Raw genomic sequence first — 12036 nt, 5'->3', positions numbered from 1 at the left:
ATGGCTTTTTTCTGGGGGTGCCCAGTGGTGTGACCTAGAAATGGCCAGAGCAAAGGGGATTTAGGGGAGAGAGAATTTCCCAAGTGGATGGAAACTAGCAGTGTCTCCCTTTCTACCATAAATGATAAAGGATTCAAGATTATGGTGTTATGCAAGAGGGCAGATGTGGTATCCAGGAAGAAACACCAGTTTTAGGAAGAGATTCTCAATGGTAGACATTGAGTGTGGTTTGCTGTCCAAGTCTAAAAAGCAGTTGGAAAAGCTGACCCAGATCAGGAGGGTGATTGGTCTGAACATGGGGCAGCAAAGGTAGAGCAGACCCTAGGTTAGGATGCTTTGGTGAGAGGACCAGAGATTCCAGAACTAGATTTGGGATATATTCGATATTAGGGGGAAGGAGGCCCTAGTGCCAGAGATAGGCTTCTCCATGGCTTTTAATTTAATGCACACTTAATTCTCAGTATAGAGATTTATTTAGAAAGTTGGGTTATTTTCTTGATATTGGGTAGGGAGAATTTCTAAGGGTTCATGTTAATCACTAAATTACGTTAGGCTTAAAAATAGCACGATGTTTCAAACAGACTCCCACTGAGTGAGCACAGTGTAGTAAATAATTTAACATTGTTCAGCCAGGCAGGTTTTTTTTAAACTGAAATACAGTTGATATACAATGTTATGTAAGTTTCAAGTGTAAGACGTAGTGATTCACTATTTTGAGAGGTTATACTCCATTTATAGTTATTACAAAATATTGGCTATATTCCCTGTACTGTAGCTTATTTATCTTATACCTAGTAGTTTGTATCTCTTAATCCCCTACCCTTATCTTGCCCTTTCCCCCTTCCCTCTCCCTAATGGTAACACTAGTTTGTTCTCTATATCTGTGAGTCTGTTTCTTTTTTGCTATATTTACTAGTTTGTTTTACTTTTTAGATTCCACATATAAGTGATATGATAAAGTATTTGTCTTTCTCTGTCTGACTTATTTCACCAAGCATAATACCCTCCAAGTCCACCCACGCTGTTGCAGATGGCAAACTTTCATCTTTTTTTATCAGCCAGCTAGTTGTTTTCTCTCTTTTTATTTTATTTTTCCCCTTTACTTGCTACCACATCTAATACTGACCAGCAATTTCTTTGCAAGGCAAGGTTATTCTCTATTTCTTTATCTTCCGCACAGGTCTTGAGAAATAGAATTAATTTTTTAAATTGAAGCAGTCGAAAGATTGCTGACTAGATACAGTTTTGCATGTGTGAGTTGTAACAATATTGGTTCCTCCAAAAGACATTTTCTGCATCTGACTGAAGACAAGCTCTTGCCTCAGTTAATATTACCAGATTCTAACAGAATGCTTTCTTAAAATCTGAAGCACTCAAAAGACAATGATGATTTCAAATCACATCTTCAAGATTTAGTTATCACTCAAATCCCTAGTAAGGTGTTTACATTCTAGGCCTTATACCCATATGGCCACAGCAGCCAATACAAAGGCAAATTTATGATATGGGGATGGAAGCCTAGCTTTCGTTCTATTGTACCTAGTACTTCTAGTTGCCTCTAACTACTGGAAGAGATTATTCTCTCTGAAGGGAAGGTGGTAGCAGGGCCACGTGGCCAGAGTGAGGTTGGGTCTCTCAGATTGTGGGTTGGGAGCAGGAAACTGTCACCTGGGAGAAAAGGAGAAATCAAGGAATAGAGTAGTTGGAGAATCCAGAGTCCATAAAGGAAATGTGAGGATCAAATGCTTGGGGGAGTAGAGGTGGAGCTGCACCAAGATGAAAGCTAAACTTGGAGTTTGGGAGGCAAGAGGATGTGAATGAGAGACCAGGCACAGGGGCCCCGAGCTGCTTTCTGGAAAACTACTTTCGGGAAGGCTTCTTTGATTTCTCTAGCTGGTGTCTCCTCCTTTAACTCCCTATTAATATCTTTTTATGGTACAGCTAGTAACGTGCGTTATGATCTTTTGAGGGTATATTCACCGCACCAAGTCCACTGCGCCCTTCATTCTGTGTCTTAGTAAAGGTAATAAGGAGATAAGAAAACAGGCATTTATGGAGCACCTGCTATGCAGGAGGTACATGTATGCATTATTTAATTAAAGAGTTTATGTAATTGACAGACGAGGAAACTGAGGCTCACGATCGCTGAACTAACAAGCAAGGGAAGAGCCAGGACTGAGTTCACGCCCTACCCCATGGTCTGCTTCTCACAGCATCATCAGCCTGCTGGCCATGAAGGAGAGAGGGACCCCTGTTCCTGCTCTTGAAGCAGGAGGAGGCCCACAAGCCACAGCTAGCTCCTGTTTGCTCCAAAGTGGACGCTCCAGCTTGCGCATTATTCAAGCCCTGGCTTCTTGATTTGCCTGTTCTCCTCTTACTTCATCTTTACTATGACCTCCACCCAGGGAAGCAAAGGCAGGACAAGGAAGGAGAACTCTGGTGTGGATTTTACTCTTCATTGGAAGCTCCGGAGAAATTTTGCAGATAGAAATTATTTGCTTAAGTTAGTTTTATGGAGTGACTTTCTGACTTCAGAGAAGCTTAAAATTTCCTTTTTTTTTTTTTTGCCACACAGCAGCATATGAGATCTTATTTCCCCGACCAGGGATCGAACCTCTGCCTCCTGCAGTGGAAGTGCGGAGACCTAACCACTGGACCACCAGGGAAGTCCCAAATTTCCTATTTTGAAGACGTCGAAGGGATCACCTGTATTACGCGTTTGCCTCCTATTTCTCATGACAGATAAAAGTGACTTATAAGCACACTCCGGAGATCTCTGGAGATAAAGGCCTATTGTTATCTATTGTAGAGAATACCTTTACTATTATTTTTTAAAATATCTCTATCATTTTAATAAGAAAGGGGGCAAAGCTAAGTCTCCAGAATGCCTTCCCTTTTGACTGTAGAACCTCAGAAGGTAGATATTTAGCAAGGAATCTGCTAAGCTGGAGACTAATTCCCTCCAACTTTGGTTTAATTTCTGACCCCTCCATCTAAACCTCCAAAAGTAAAGTTGTTAGGAATGTTCATTCCTGTCTAAGAGCCGGGTGTGAACCCCAGATAGTTGTGAATTTTAATTTTTTTTTAAAAATATTTATGCTGCTCTGGGTCTCAGTTGCTGCATGCAGGATCTTTAGTTGCAGCATGCAGACTTCTTAGTTTTGGCATGCATGTGGGATCTAGTTCCCTGAGCAGGGATCAAACCCGGACCCCCTGCATTGGGAGCACTGGGTCTTACCCACTGGACCACCAGGGAAGTCCCAGATAGTTGTGTTTTAAGCACAAAGGTCCCGTGCACAAGATTTGCAGCATCATTGAGAACCCTTCTGAACACCTCTTTCTAAAAGATACTTTCTCTTTGTGGCTTCCATCATTATGATCTGATCCCAGGCTCCATCTCCTCTGCAACCTCTCAGACAAGTAAAAACTGCAGTTGTCTTTGAATGACAGGAAATAAAATGAAAAGTAATGAGGAGCTTCTGCCAGAGAGGTTTTGTTTTGATGCTTTCTCCCATCTTCCTTTACCTCCCCTGTGGGGAAAATTAGGGCGAGGCATTCATCAGCTTTTATTATCTTGATGTATAACCTTAGGTCACAGTTGGGAGGTAAAACATAAAGGCATAGATTTAAATATTGCCAGTTGTGCCGTCTCCATTTTGTTCTGATCTCTCTTTTGCTAGAAATGAAATTCCTCATGCCCTGTAATTGTGTATAGATCCGCCAGTGCAGAGAATGTGTCATTGCTCCCTTGTCTTTACTTAACACTACCCTTTTCTGCATTAACTCCAACCCACACGCTATACATTTGTGTCCTTTCATGTCTGGTTTGCACCCATTCAATTAGATGTACAACGTGCCTCCCCTAGTTTAATGAGTTGATTATGACAAGACTTGAGACGAACGACATTCAGTAGCTTCAACTGATCAGCCAGAAATTTTCATTGTCTGACATCTATCAGGGGATTAAAAGAATAGCTAGTAAGCTGACCTATTGTGAGTCTTCATTCTCTTGCATCATTTCACATTCATTACGGTTCACAGTGCAAAATGATGACATTCAGTCATTCGTTCAAACAAGGTTCATTAAGTTGCCTTCTATGTATCAGATACCAGTCGAGGTCCACGGGCAACAACAGGGAGATGACAGGCAAAATCCTGGCTCTCAAGAGGCTAGCCAGCTAGGGGCAGGAAGGATCTCAGACCAATAAACAGTCTGTTTTTAATACATGCAGGGGGATGACAGTAGGCAAAGGGCTTGTGAGCCATGGAAGGGAACTGAGGTCCCAGGAGTCTGGAAGACCTCTCTTAGAGGTCTTAGGGAAGACCTCTGGGTAGCCTTCCAAGCAGAGGGAGCAGTGCACGTCACGAAGCCCAGGACGGAGCAGGTTTGGCATGTGTGAGGAACAAAAGGACACAAAATCTGGGGCACAGGGAGCAAAGGGAAAGTGGTTGAGAGAGTAGGTGGCTGATGGACAGACTTAGGTATGGCCTTGTGGGTCAAAAATAGCAGCTTAGGACTTCCCTGGTGGTGCAATGGTTAAGAATCCACCTGCCAATGCAGGGGACACAGGTTCGAGCCCTGGTCCAGGAAGATCCCACATGCCGCAGAGCAACTAAGCCCATGTGCCACAACTACTGAGCCTGTGCTCTAGAGCCCACAAGCCACAACTACTGAGCTCACGAGCCACAACTACTGAAGCCCGTGCGCCTAGAGCCCGCGCTCCACAGCAAGAGAAGCCACCGCAATGAGAAGCCCATGCACCGCAATGAAGGGTAGCCCTTGCTTGCCACAGCTAGAGAAAGCCCGCATGCAGCAACTGACTCAAAGCAGCCATAAATAGATAAATAAATTTATTTTTTTAAAAATAGCAGCTTACATTTCATTCTGATAAGGTGTGGATACCACAGGAGGGTTTTGAGCAGAGGGGGCATAATCTGACCTTTGTTTCAAAAGAGTCACTCCAACTGAGAATGGACTCTAGGGGTAACAGTAGAAACCAGGAAGGCAGTTATGAGTTAATCACAGTAAGCCAGTGAAGGACCAGGATAGGAGTGGTGGAGGGGAGACAGGCAAGGTTAGGTTCATGCTGTACTTTGAAGGTGAAGCCAACAGGCTTTGCTGAAAGGCTGGACATGTGGTAGGAGAGAAAGGAGACAAGGATAACTCCAAAAACGGGGGACGTACTAGATGAATAATGCTAGTGTTTACTGAAAGAGGGAAGCCTGAAGCAAGAGAAGATCAGACAGAAGGAGAAAGAAATCAAGGATTCTCTTTTGGACATACTAGCTTAGAGAAGGTTGTTGGATCTGTAGGTGGAGATGAAGTTCAGAGTTGAGGTTAGGTTGCAAATGTGAGTCCAGCCTCTTTTGACATCTATATATCAAGCTAACCTTAGGTTTGAGTCTTTGTTTATGTCTGAAGTTTAGTTCCTTTTTTTCTCTTCCCTTACCCTCACATCCTTTTCTTTCCCCTCAGGAGTACACCTTCTGATTTCCCCTGTCCCCAGCCCACAAACCAATATTCCCAGGGTGCTGCATGTGAACTCAAGCACTTCTTCAGAAAAAAAACAAATTCCAAAAAAAAAAAAAAAGCAAATTCCTCTTCTCTAAAGTGTGTCTTGATTACTCCCTCATATGCCACTTACACAGTATGACCGAGAGCCTTCACATTTTGAGAAATGTGAAAGATCCTTTTGGGGAAAGTAGTTGCCTGCAGAATAAAGGCTGAACTTGTCAGGCTGGCATTTAAGTTTCTGAATAATCTCACCCTGTCTCACCTCTTCAAGGCTCCATGTGTTCAAATTCAAATCTCAGATCTGACCTCTGAACTTCAAGAGCTGGTCTAACCTTCACTCGGCGGGTACAGGCAGTTACTCCCAGACACTCAGGGAGAGCAGGTGGTCACAGCATAAAAGGAAGATCCACATGAACAGAAGCTCAGTCCCAGAGGGAAAGACCCTTAATTTTGAGGACAGGAATGGCCTTGGAAAGGTGATCTCCTGTGTAGGGAGGAGCGATTCCACCACTGCTCAGCGCTTCCATGCTCTTTTGTGATTCCATGCTCTTTTGTGATTCCATATCTCCAGAGCGATTCCACCACCCCCAGAGCTTCCATGCTCTTTTGTGAACATCTAGTATCTTGTTCCTGCAAAGAGGGGTGCCCTAAATTGCAGAAGAAGTATTTGGATCATTGGAAACAGGGCTCCCATCACGGTCATCACTAATTAATAAACTGTTGTTATTCTTATAGAAAGATTAGTCTCATTTGCTGCACAGAACTATGGTTGAGCATGGTCCCTGCTGCCTGTCTACCTGGACTTGGAACCTACCCATCCTGGGTCTGTGATGTGGAAGAAGTGACTTGACTTTTCTGTAACTCAGTTTCTTTCTTTTTTTTTAACTTGTTCTTTATTTTACTTATTTATTTTTAAAATATTTATTTAATTTATGCATTTGGTTGTGTTGGGTCTTAGTTGTGGCATGTGGGCTCCTTAGTTGTGGCTCACAGGCTCCTTAGTTGTGGCACGCAGACTCCTTAGTTGCAGCATGCAAACTCTTAGTGGTGGCATGCATGTGGGATCTAGCTCCCAGGCCAGGAATCAAACCCAGGCCCCCTGCATTGGGAACGAGGAGTCTTAACCACTGCGCCACCAGGGAAGCCTCTGTAATTGCGTTTCCACACCTGCAAATCTACTTCAGAGGGTTAGGGTGAAGAGTAAGTGACTTCATACACATAATGTGCTCAGAACCATGCTAAGCATGGAGCCACTGCTTAGTGAATGAGAGGTATTGTCATTACCATCCGTCCACCAGGACTGAGAATCTGATCATCTATGGGTTACGAAGAAAATGCAGTTGAAGGAATTGAGAAATGTTGACTTAGAAACTGTCTCGGCCATGGTGGCGTCCTTGAGTGGTTCTGCCAGTGAAGGGCCACCTCTCCACGGCCCTCTCCTCTCAGACCCAATCCTGACCCCCATCCAGGCAGACCCACTGTCTTTCTTTGTTTCTCCCTGAAAAATACTTCTTCACTGGGGTAAAGTTAGCTATTGCTGAGTAAAAATTACTCCAAAACTTAGCGGCTTAAAACAATAAACATTGGGCTTCCCTGGTGGCGCAGTGGTTGAGAGTCCGCCTGCCAATGCAGGGGACATGGGATCGTGCCCCGGTCTGGGAAGATCCCGCATGCCGCGGAGCGGCTGGGCCCGTGAGCCATGGCCGCTGAGCCTGCACATCCGGAGCCTGTGCTCCGCAACGGGAGAGGCCACAGCAGTGAGAGGCCCGCATACCGCAAAAAAAAACAAAAAAAAAACAATAAACATTGACTATCTTGCAGGATCCAGAACCCGGCTCAGGCACACAGCTGTTGGTAGGAGGCCTCAACTCCTCACCACAGAGACCCCTCTGCAGGGCCACCTCATGCAGTGGCAGCTGGCTTCCCCCAGGGTGGGTGATTCAGGACAGCAAGAGGGAGCCATGATGCCTTTTATGGCTAGTTTCAGAAGTCACCTACTGTCACGTCTGCACATTCCATTTGCTAGAAGTAAATCTCTAAGTCCCACTCATGCCCATGCAGTGAGGAACTGAGCTCCACCCTCTGAGGGGGAGATTGGCGAAGAATTGTAGACATCTTGTAAAATTGCAACCATCGGTGACTGACGCTCAGAGCTAGTGAGTTATAACATTTAGGACAATATAGACTCCCTCCTCTTTAAACCTCTAACTGCTTTATAAGACCTTGGGCCATCTACCCAGATATTCACTAAAAACTCTGAGAACTCTGAGAAAGCAGTGCTTTGTGGTCATAAAACTGAGCAGGGCGCTGCAGGGTCCTCCTAGGTACGCAAGCCTTTCTGTGTCCCCTGTTTCTTGTCTGCAGGAAAAAGGCTTCAGCCTCCTAGACCATCCCTGAGTTCCAAAGGGCAGATTCAAACAGTAATTAGGGAAGTGAGGGAATGTAGAAACAAGAGTGGATTTTGTTTGTTTGTTTGTTTGTTTCAAACCACTGAGATTTCAGTGCTGTTTTAATATAGGCAGACCCTAGCCTATCCCAATAGATACAATTGTTACGCAGAAAAGGCAAGTGCTAAGAAAACTTTATTTCTTCTGTGTCCTTACATGAAAGAAGGGGGAGAAATATAATAGATATAGGTATTTGCTTACATTTTCAGAAAAACAGTGAAAGAATAAAACAAGAACAAAATTTTTAAAAATTACTGATAATGAAAGAGAGGAAATAGAGTTAAGAGGATATGGATGGAAGGCTGACTTCTCTAATTATGTGTTAATATACAGTACTCATTTTTGAATCACGTAATTATCTTCCATATTTAAAATATAAATCAGGAGAGGGGTCCTTGTGGTGATGGAATTGTTCAGTATCTTGACTCTGATAAAATTATTTAGAGCTAAACACACACACACACACACAAGTACAAGTAAAACTGGAAGAATCTGAGTAAGATCCATGGATGTTTGAATGTTGATATTCTGGTTGTGATATTATACTACAGTTTTACAAACGTTACCATTGGGGGAAACTGAGTTGAAGTATATGTATGATCTCTCTATGATTTCTTACCATGTGAAAAATAGCATTTCATCACAAGAAAGTTTTAAATATTCAAAACACAAGAAGAAAACTTCAAAAACTCAATTGTCATGGAAAGCTTTAACTCATTACTCCTACACTATGACAACAGATGAAAAACATACTTAGATTTGACTAATTTTATTTTTATCCGTTTATCTATTTAGATAAATGGATATTTATGAAATAATAAAGGCAAAACTCTGATGAATGAATTGAACAAGGAAAAGAGGGTCAAGTTTGTAAATAAGTACAGAAATTGCTTCTTTTGAAGAAAGGATCCTAAAATAGAAACACATCTGTAAAATGGATTCAGTGTTGGTGATGTCACAGTGAGATGGATTTTCACATGTAAGCCTGGGGAATTGTAAATTATCATTCATTTAACTAATATTGTCTTAAGTATAAAATACAGAGATGAGTAGAGGGTGTGTTAACCCCAGTATTTTGACACTAAGGAGACTTTGAAAATTGAGAGTGTTCAGAGTGAACTCCATCAAATCCGTTTTACTCCTTGATCAATTTTCTGTAGAGCAGTGCTGTCCCACGGGCCTTTCTGAAATGATGGAAACGTTCTACATCTGCACCATTCAACATGGTAAACCTAGTGTTAGAAGGAAATCACCAGGTCTATTGTACTTACTATTCTTTGTATAAACTGGTATCATAACCATGGGAAAAGAAGTATTGTTACCTCCAAAAGTTACAGTGAGAATGTCTCATCACCTCAATTTCTGATGACGTTTGGTATTTGTGTGATTAAAAGAATGAACATTTGCAAAGTCATGTATGGCCAGGATCATGATCCAGGTAAACAGTTCTAGACCCACGTGTAACATTCGTTAGCTTTGTGATCCTGGGTGAGTCTAGGCTTGAATGTCCTGAGCTCCAAGTGAAGCCATTGGACACATCATTTCCTTTCAAGCTTGAACAAATTCTACTATAAATATCCATATGCCACCTGGGAAGCTGGCCAACATTTGTTCTATAGAATTAAAAGGTGCAGCTTTAAGATGTGCACACACCAACTCTGTGGAGGCCATGAGGAGGAACCCAAGCTGGCCTCAGACTCCACCTCCCCACTGTGAGCTCCGGGCTGTGGATAAATGTGTGTCATTTTTTTTTTTTTTCTTTTTGTGGTACGCGGGCCTCTCACTGTTGTGGCCTCTCCCGCTGCGGAGCACAGGCTCCAGACACGCAGGCTCAGCGGCCATGGCTCACGGGCCCAGCCGCTCCACGGCATGTGGGATCTTCCCGGACCGGGGCACGAACCCGTGTCCCCTGCATCGGCAGGCGGACTCTCAACCACTGCGCCACCAGGGAAGCCCTCTATAATGTTATTTTAAAGATTATTTATAACGTATGTAAAATGTCTGGCATATAATAGATGTTCATTAAATGTCCCCCATCACAGTGAAGAAAATGGTTTTGAGTTTAATATAAAGACTGATAGTGTTTTCGAATGATGGCGTTAACTGGAAATAATAATTTTTTAAAAGACTTTGAGAATTTATCTTTCCTCTTGCTCATTTTTATCTCCTGACAACCACATCCGATGCTAGCTCAAAGTATATACTTAGATGTCCCTGGCCTTCATATTCTGGAAGATTGTATCAGCAGAAATAACCATTAAGCCTCTGGAATGACACATGACACATAACACCGGCCATTAAATCATCAATATATTGACCAAATGGAATTATTTGCTTCATCTAAGTCTAATGGCAGGAAAATGGGAAAAGCAAAATTATAGATTGGGCTGTTGTGAGGGCAGATTCAGAGACTCAGACTTCTAGGTATATTCCAGAAAAGTATGGAAATGAATCAGGCTTCTCAGATATCTTTTGGCTTCTTCAGCTAGTCTGGTAAATAGGACGTGTCTGATGGAGGTGGAGGCTCCACTGGCTGACTAATAGGATACAGTCTCCTCTCCACTGCCAACATTTTGGGTCAAGGGCATTGAACTGACCCTTGCAATGAATGCATGGGATCTGTATGAGGAAAACCAGAGAATCTTAATTAAATGTAGGAAATAAGATGAAATAAATATAGAAAATACCATGTTATGTAGAAAGACTAAATATGCCAAATTCATTAAATTTTAGGGTTAATATTATCCCAAGCAAAATCCCAATGAATATAATACTGGCCCAAATGATTCTAAAGTCTGTTCTGAAAAATAAATATAGAGCTAATTTTTTTTGAGACAATGAAGAGTAAGGAGGAGATACCTCCTTTACCATGCAGGAAAATGCACTATAACGTGGCAGTAATCAAAATGGCATTGTTGTGGTTCACGAACAGAAATGGGAAGGAAGAGCCTGAGACAGACCCTACCATATGTAAGAATTTATAATGGAAAAGTGTGTAAATGTTAAATAGTATTCATCTTTTGTGCATCAAAGGATGCCATTCATAGAGTGAAAAGGAAATCCACGAGAAGATATCTGTAAACCATATATTTGATAAGGGGTTAATATCCAGAATATATAAACAACTCCCACAATTCAACAACAACAACAAAATCAAACAACCTGATTCAAAATGGGCTAAGGACTTGAATAGACATTTCTCTAAAGATGAAATCAGTGATGTACCCGAGGGTAAAAAACAATCATTTTAGATTCTGTCCATATATCACATATCAAAATTAATTCCAGATGTAGTAGAGCTTTGCATGTAAAAAGAAAAATCAAATCATAGGAAAGTTGAAGAAACGATTTTTGTTAATCTGACAACATGGAATATGGTCATAAGCATAAAAATAAAACCTAAGAAAAGTTATCATACATGTGGCTACCAGCCTGGGGATTCAAAAGAGTTAGGCTGCAACTGTTGTTTCCTTTGCAAAACCAATTTTTAGTTTCTCCCCATAAATACTACAACTGCTCTCTACTTATTTTTTAATTTTATATTGGAGTATAGTTGACTTACAATGTTGTGTTAGTTTCAGGAATACAGCGAAGTGATTCAGTCATATATATATATATATATATATATATATATATATATATATGTGTGTGTGTATATATATATATTCTTTTTCAGATTCTTTTCCCATGTAGGTTATTGCAGAGTATTGAGTAGAGTTCCCGTGCTATACAGTAGGTCCTTGTTGATTATCTATTTTTTATATAGTTCTACTCATTATTTTTAATGAGCAAAACCATTTCCTTGATACGAACTTGGTGCAACCTTGTCCCAGGTCTTCCTCCTGGTATAACCTTCAGATGTTAGGTTAGAGGGTGCATTCCTCTTTCTGAAGAGTGAGCCTTGGGCCCATCCTCTCACTTCATTAAAGACAGCTCCCTCTATCTGGCTGTCGGGCTGTCTTTCTTTCCATCATTTTGCCAACAGTCTCCTCTTTTACTGGATAATTCCCATGAGCATAAATACATGCTTGCTCTCTCAGTTTGCAAAACACACGCACACACACACACTCGCAC

This window comes from Aethalodelphis obliquidens, unplaced genomic scaffold, assembly GCF_003676395.1.
Source record: "Aethalodelphis obliquidens isolate GAN/ISIS:26980383/991018 unplaced genomic scaffold, ASM367639v1 scaffold27, whole genome shotgun sequence".
Taxonomy (NCBI): domain Eukaryota; kingdom Metazoa; phylum Chordata; class Mammalia; order Artiodactyla; family Delphinidae; genus Aethalodelphis; species Aethalodelphis obliquidens.
This window is presented reverse-complemented; position numbering follows the sequence as displayed.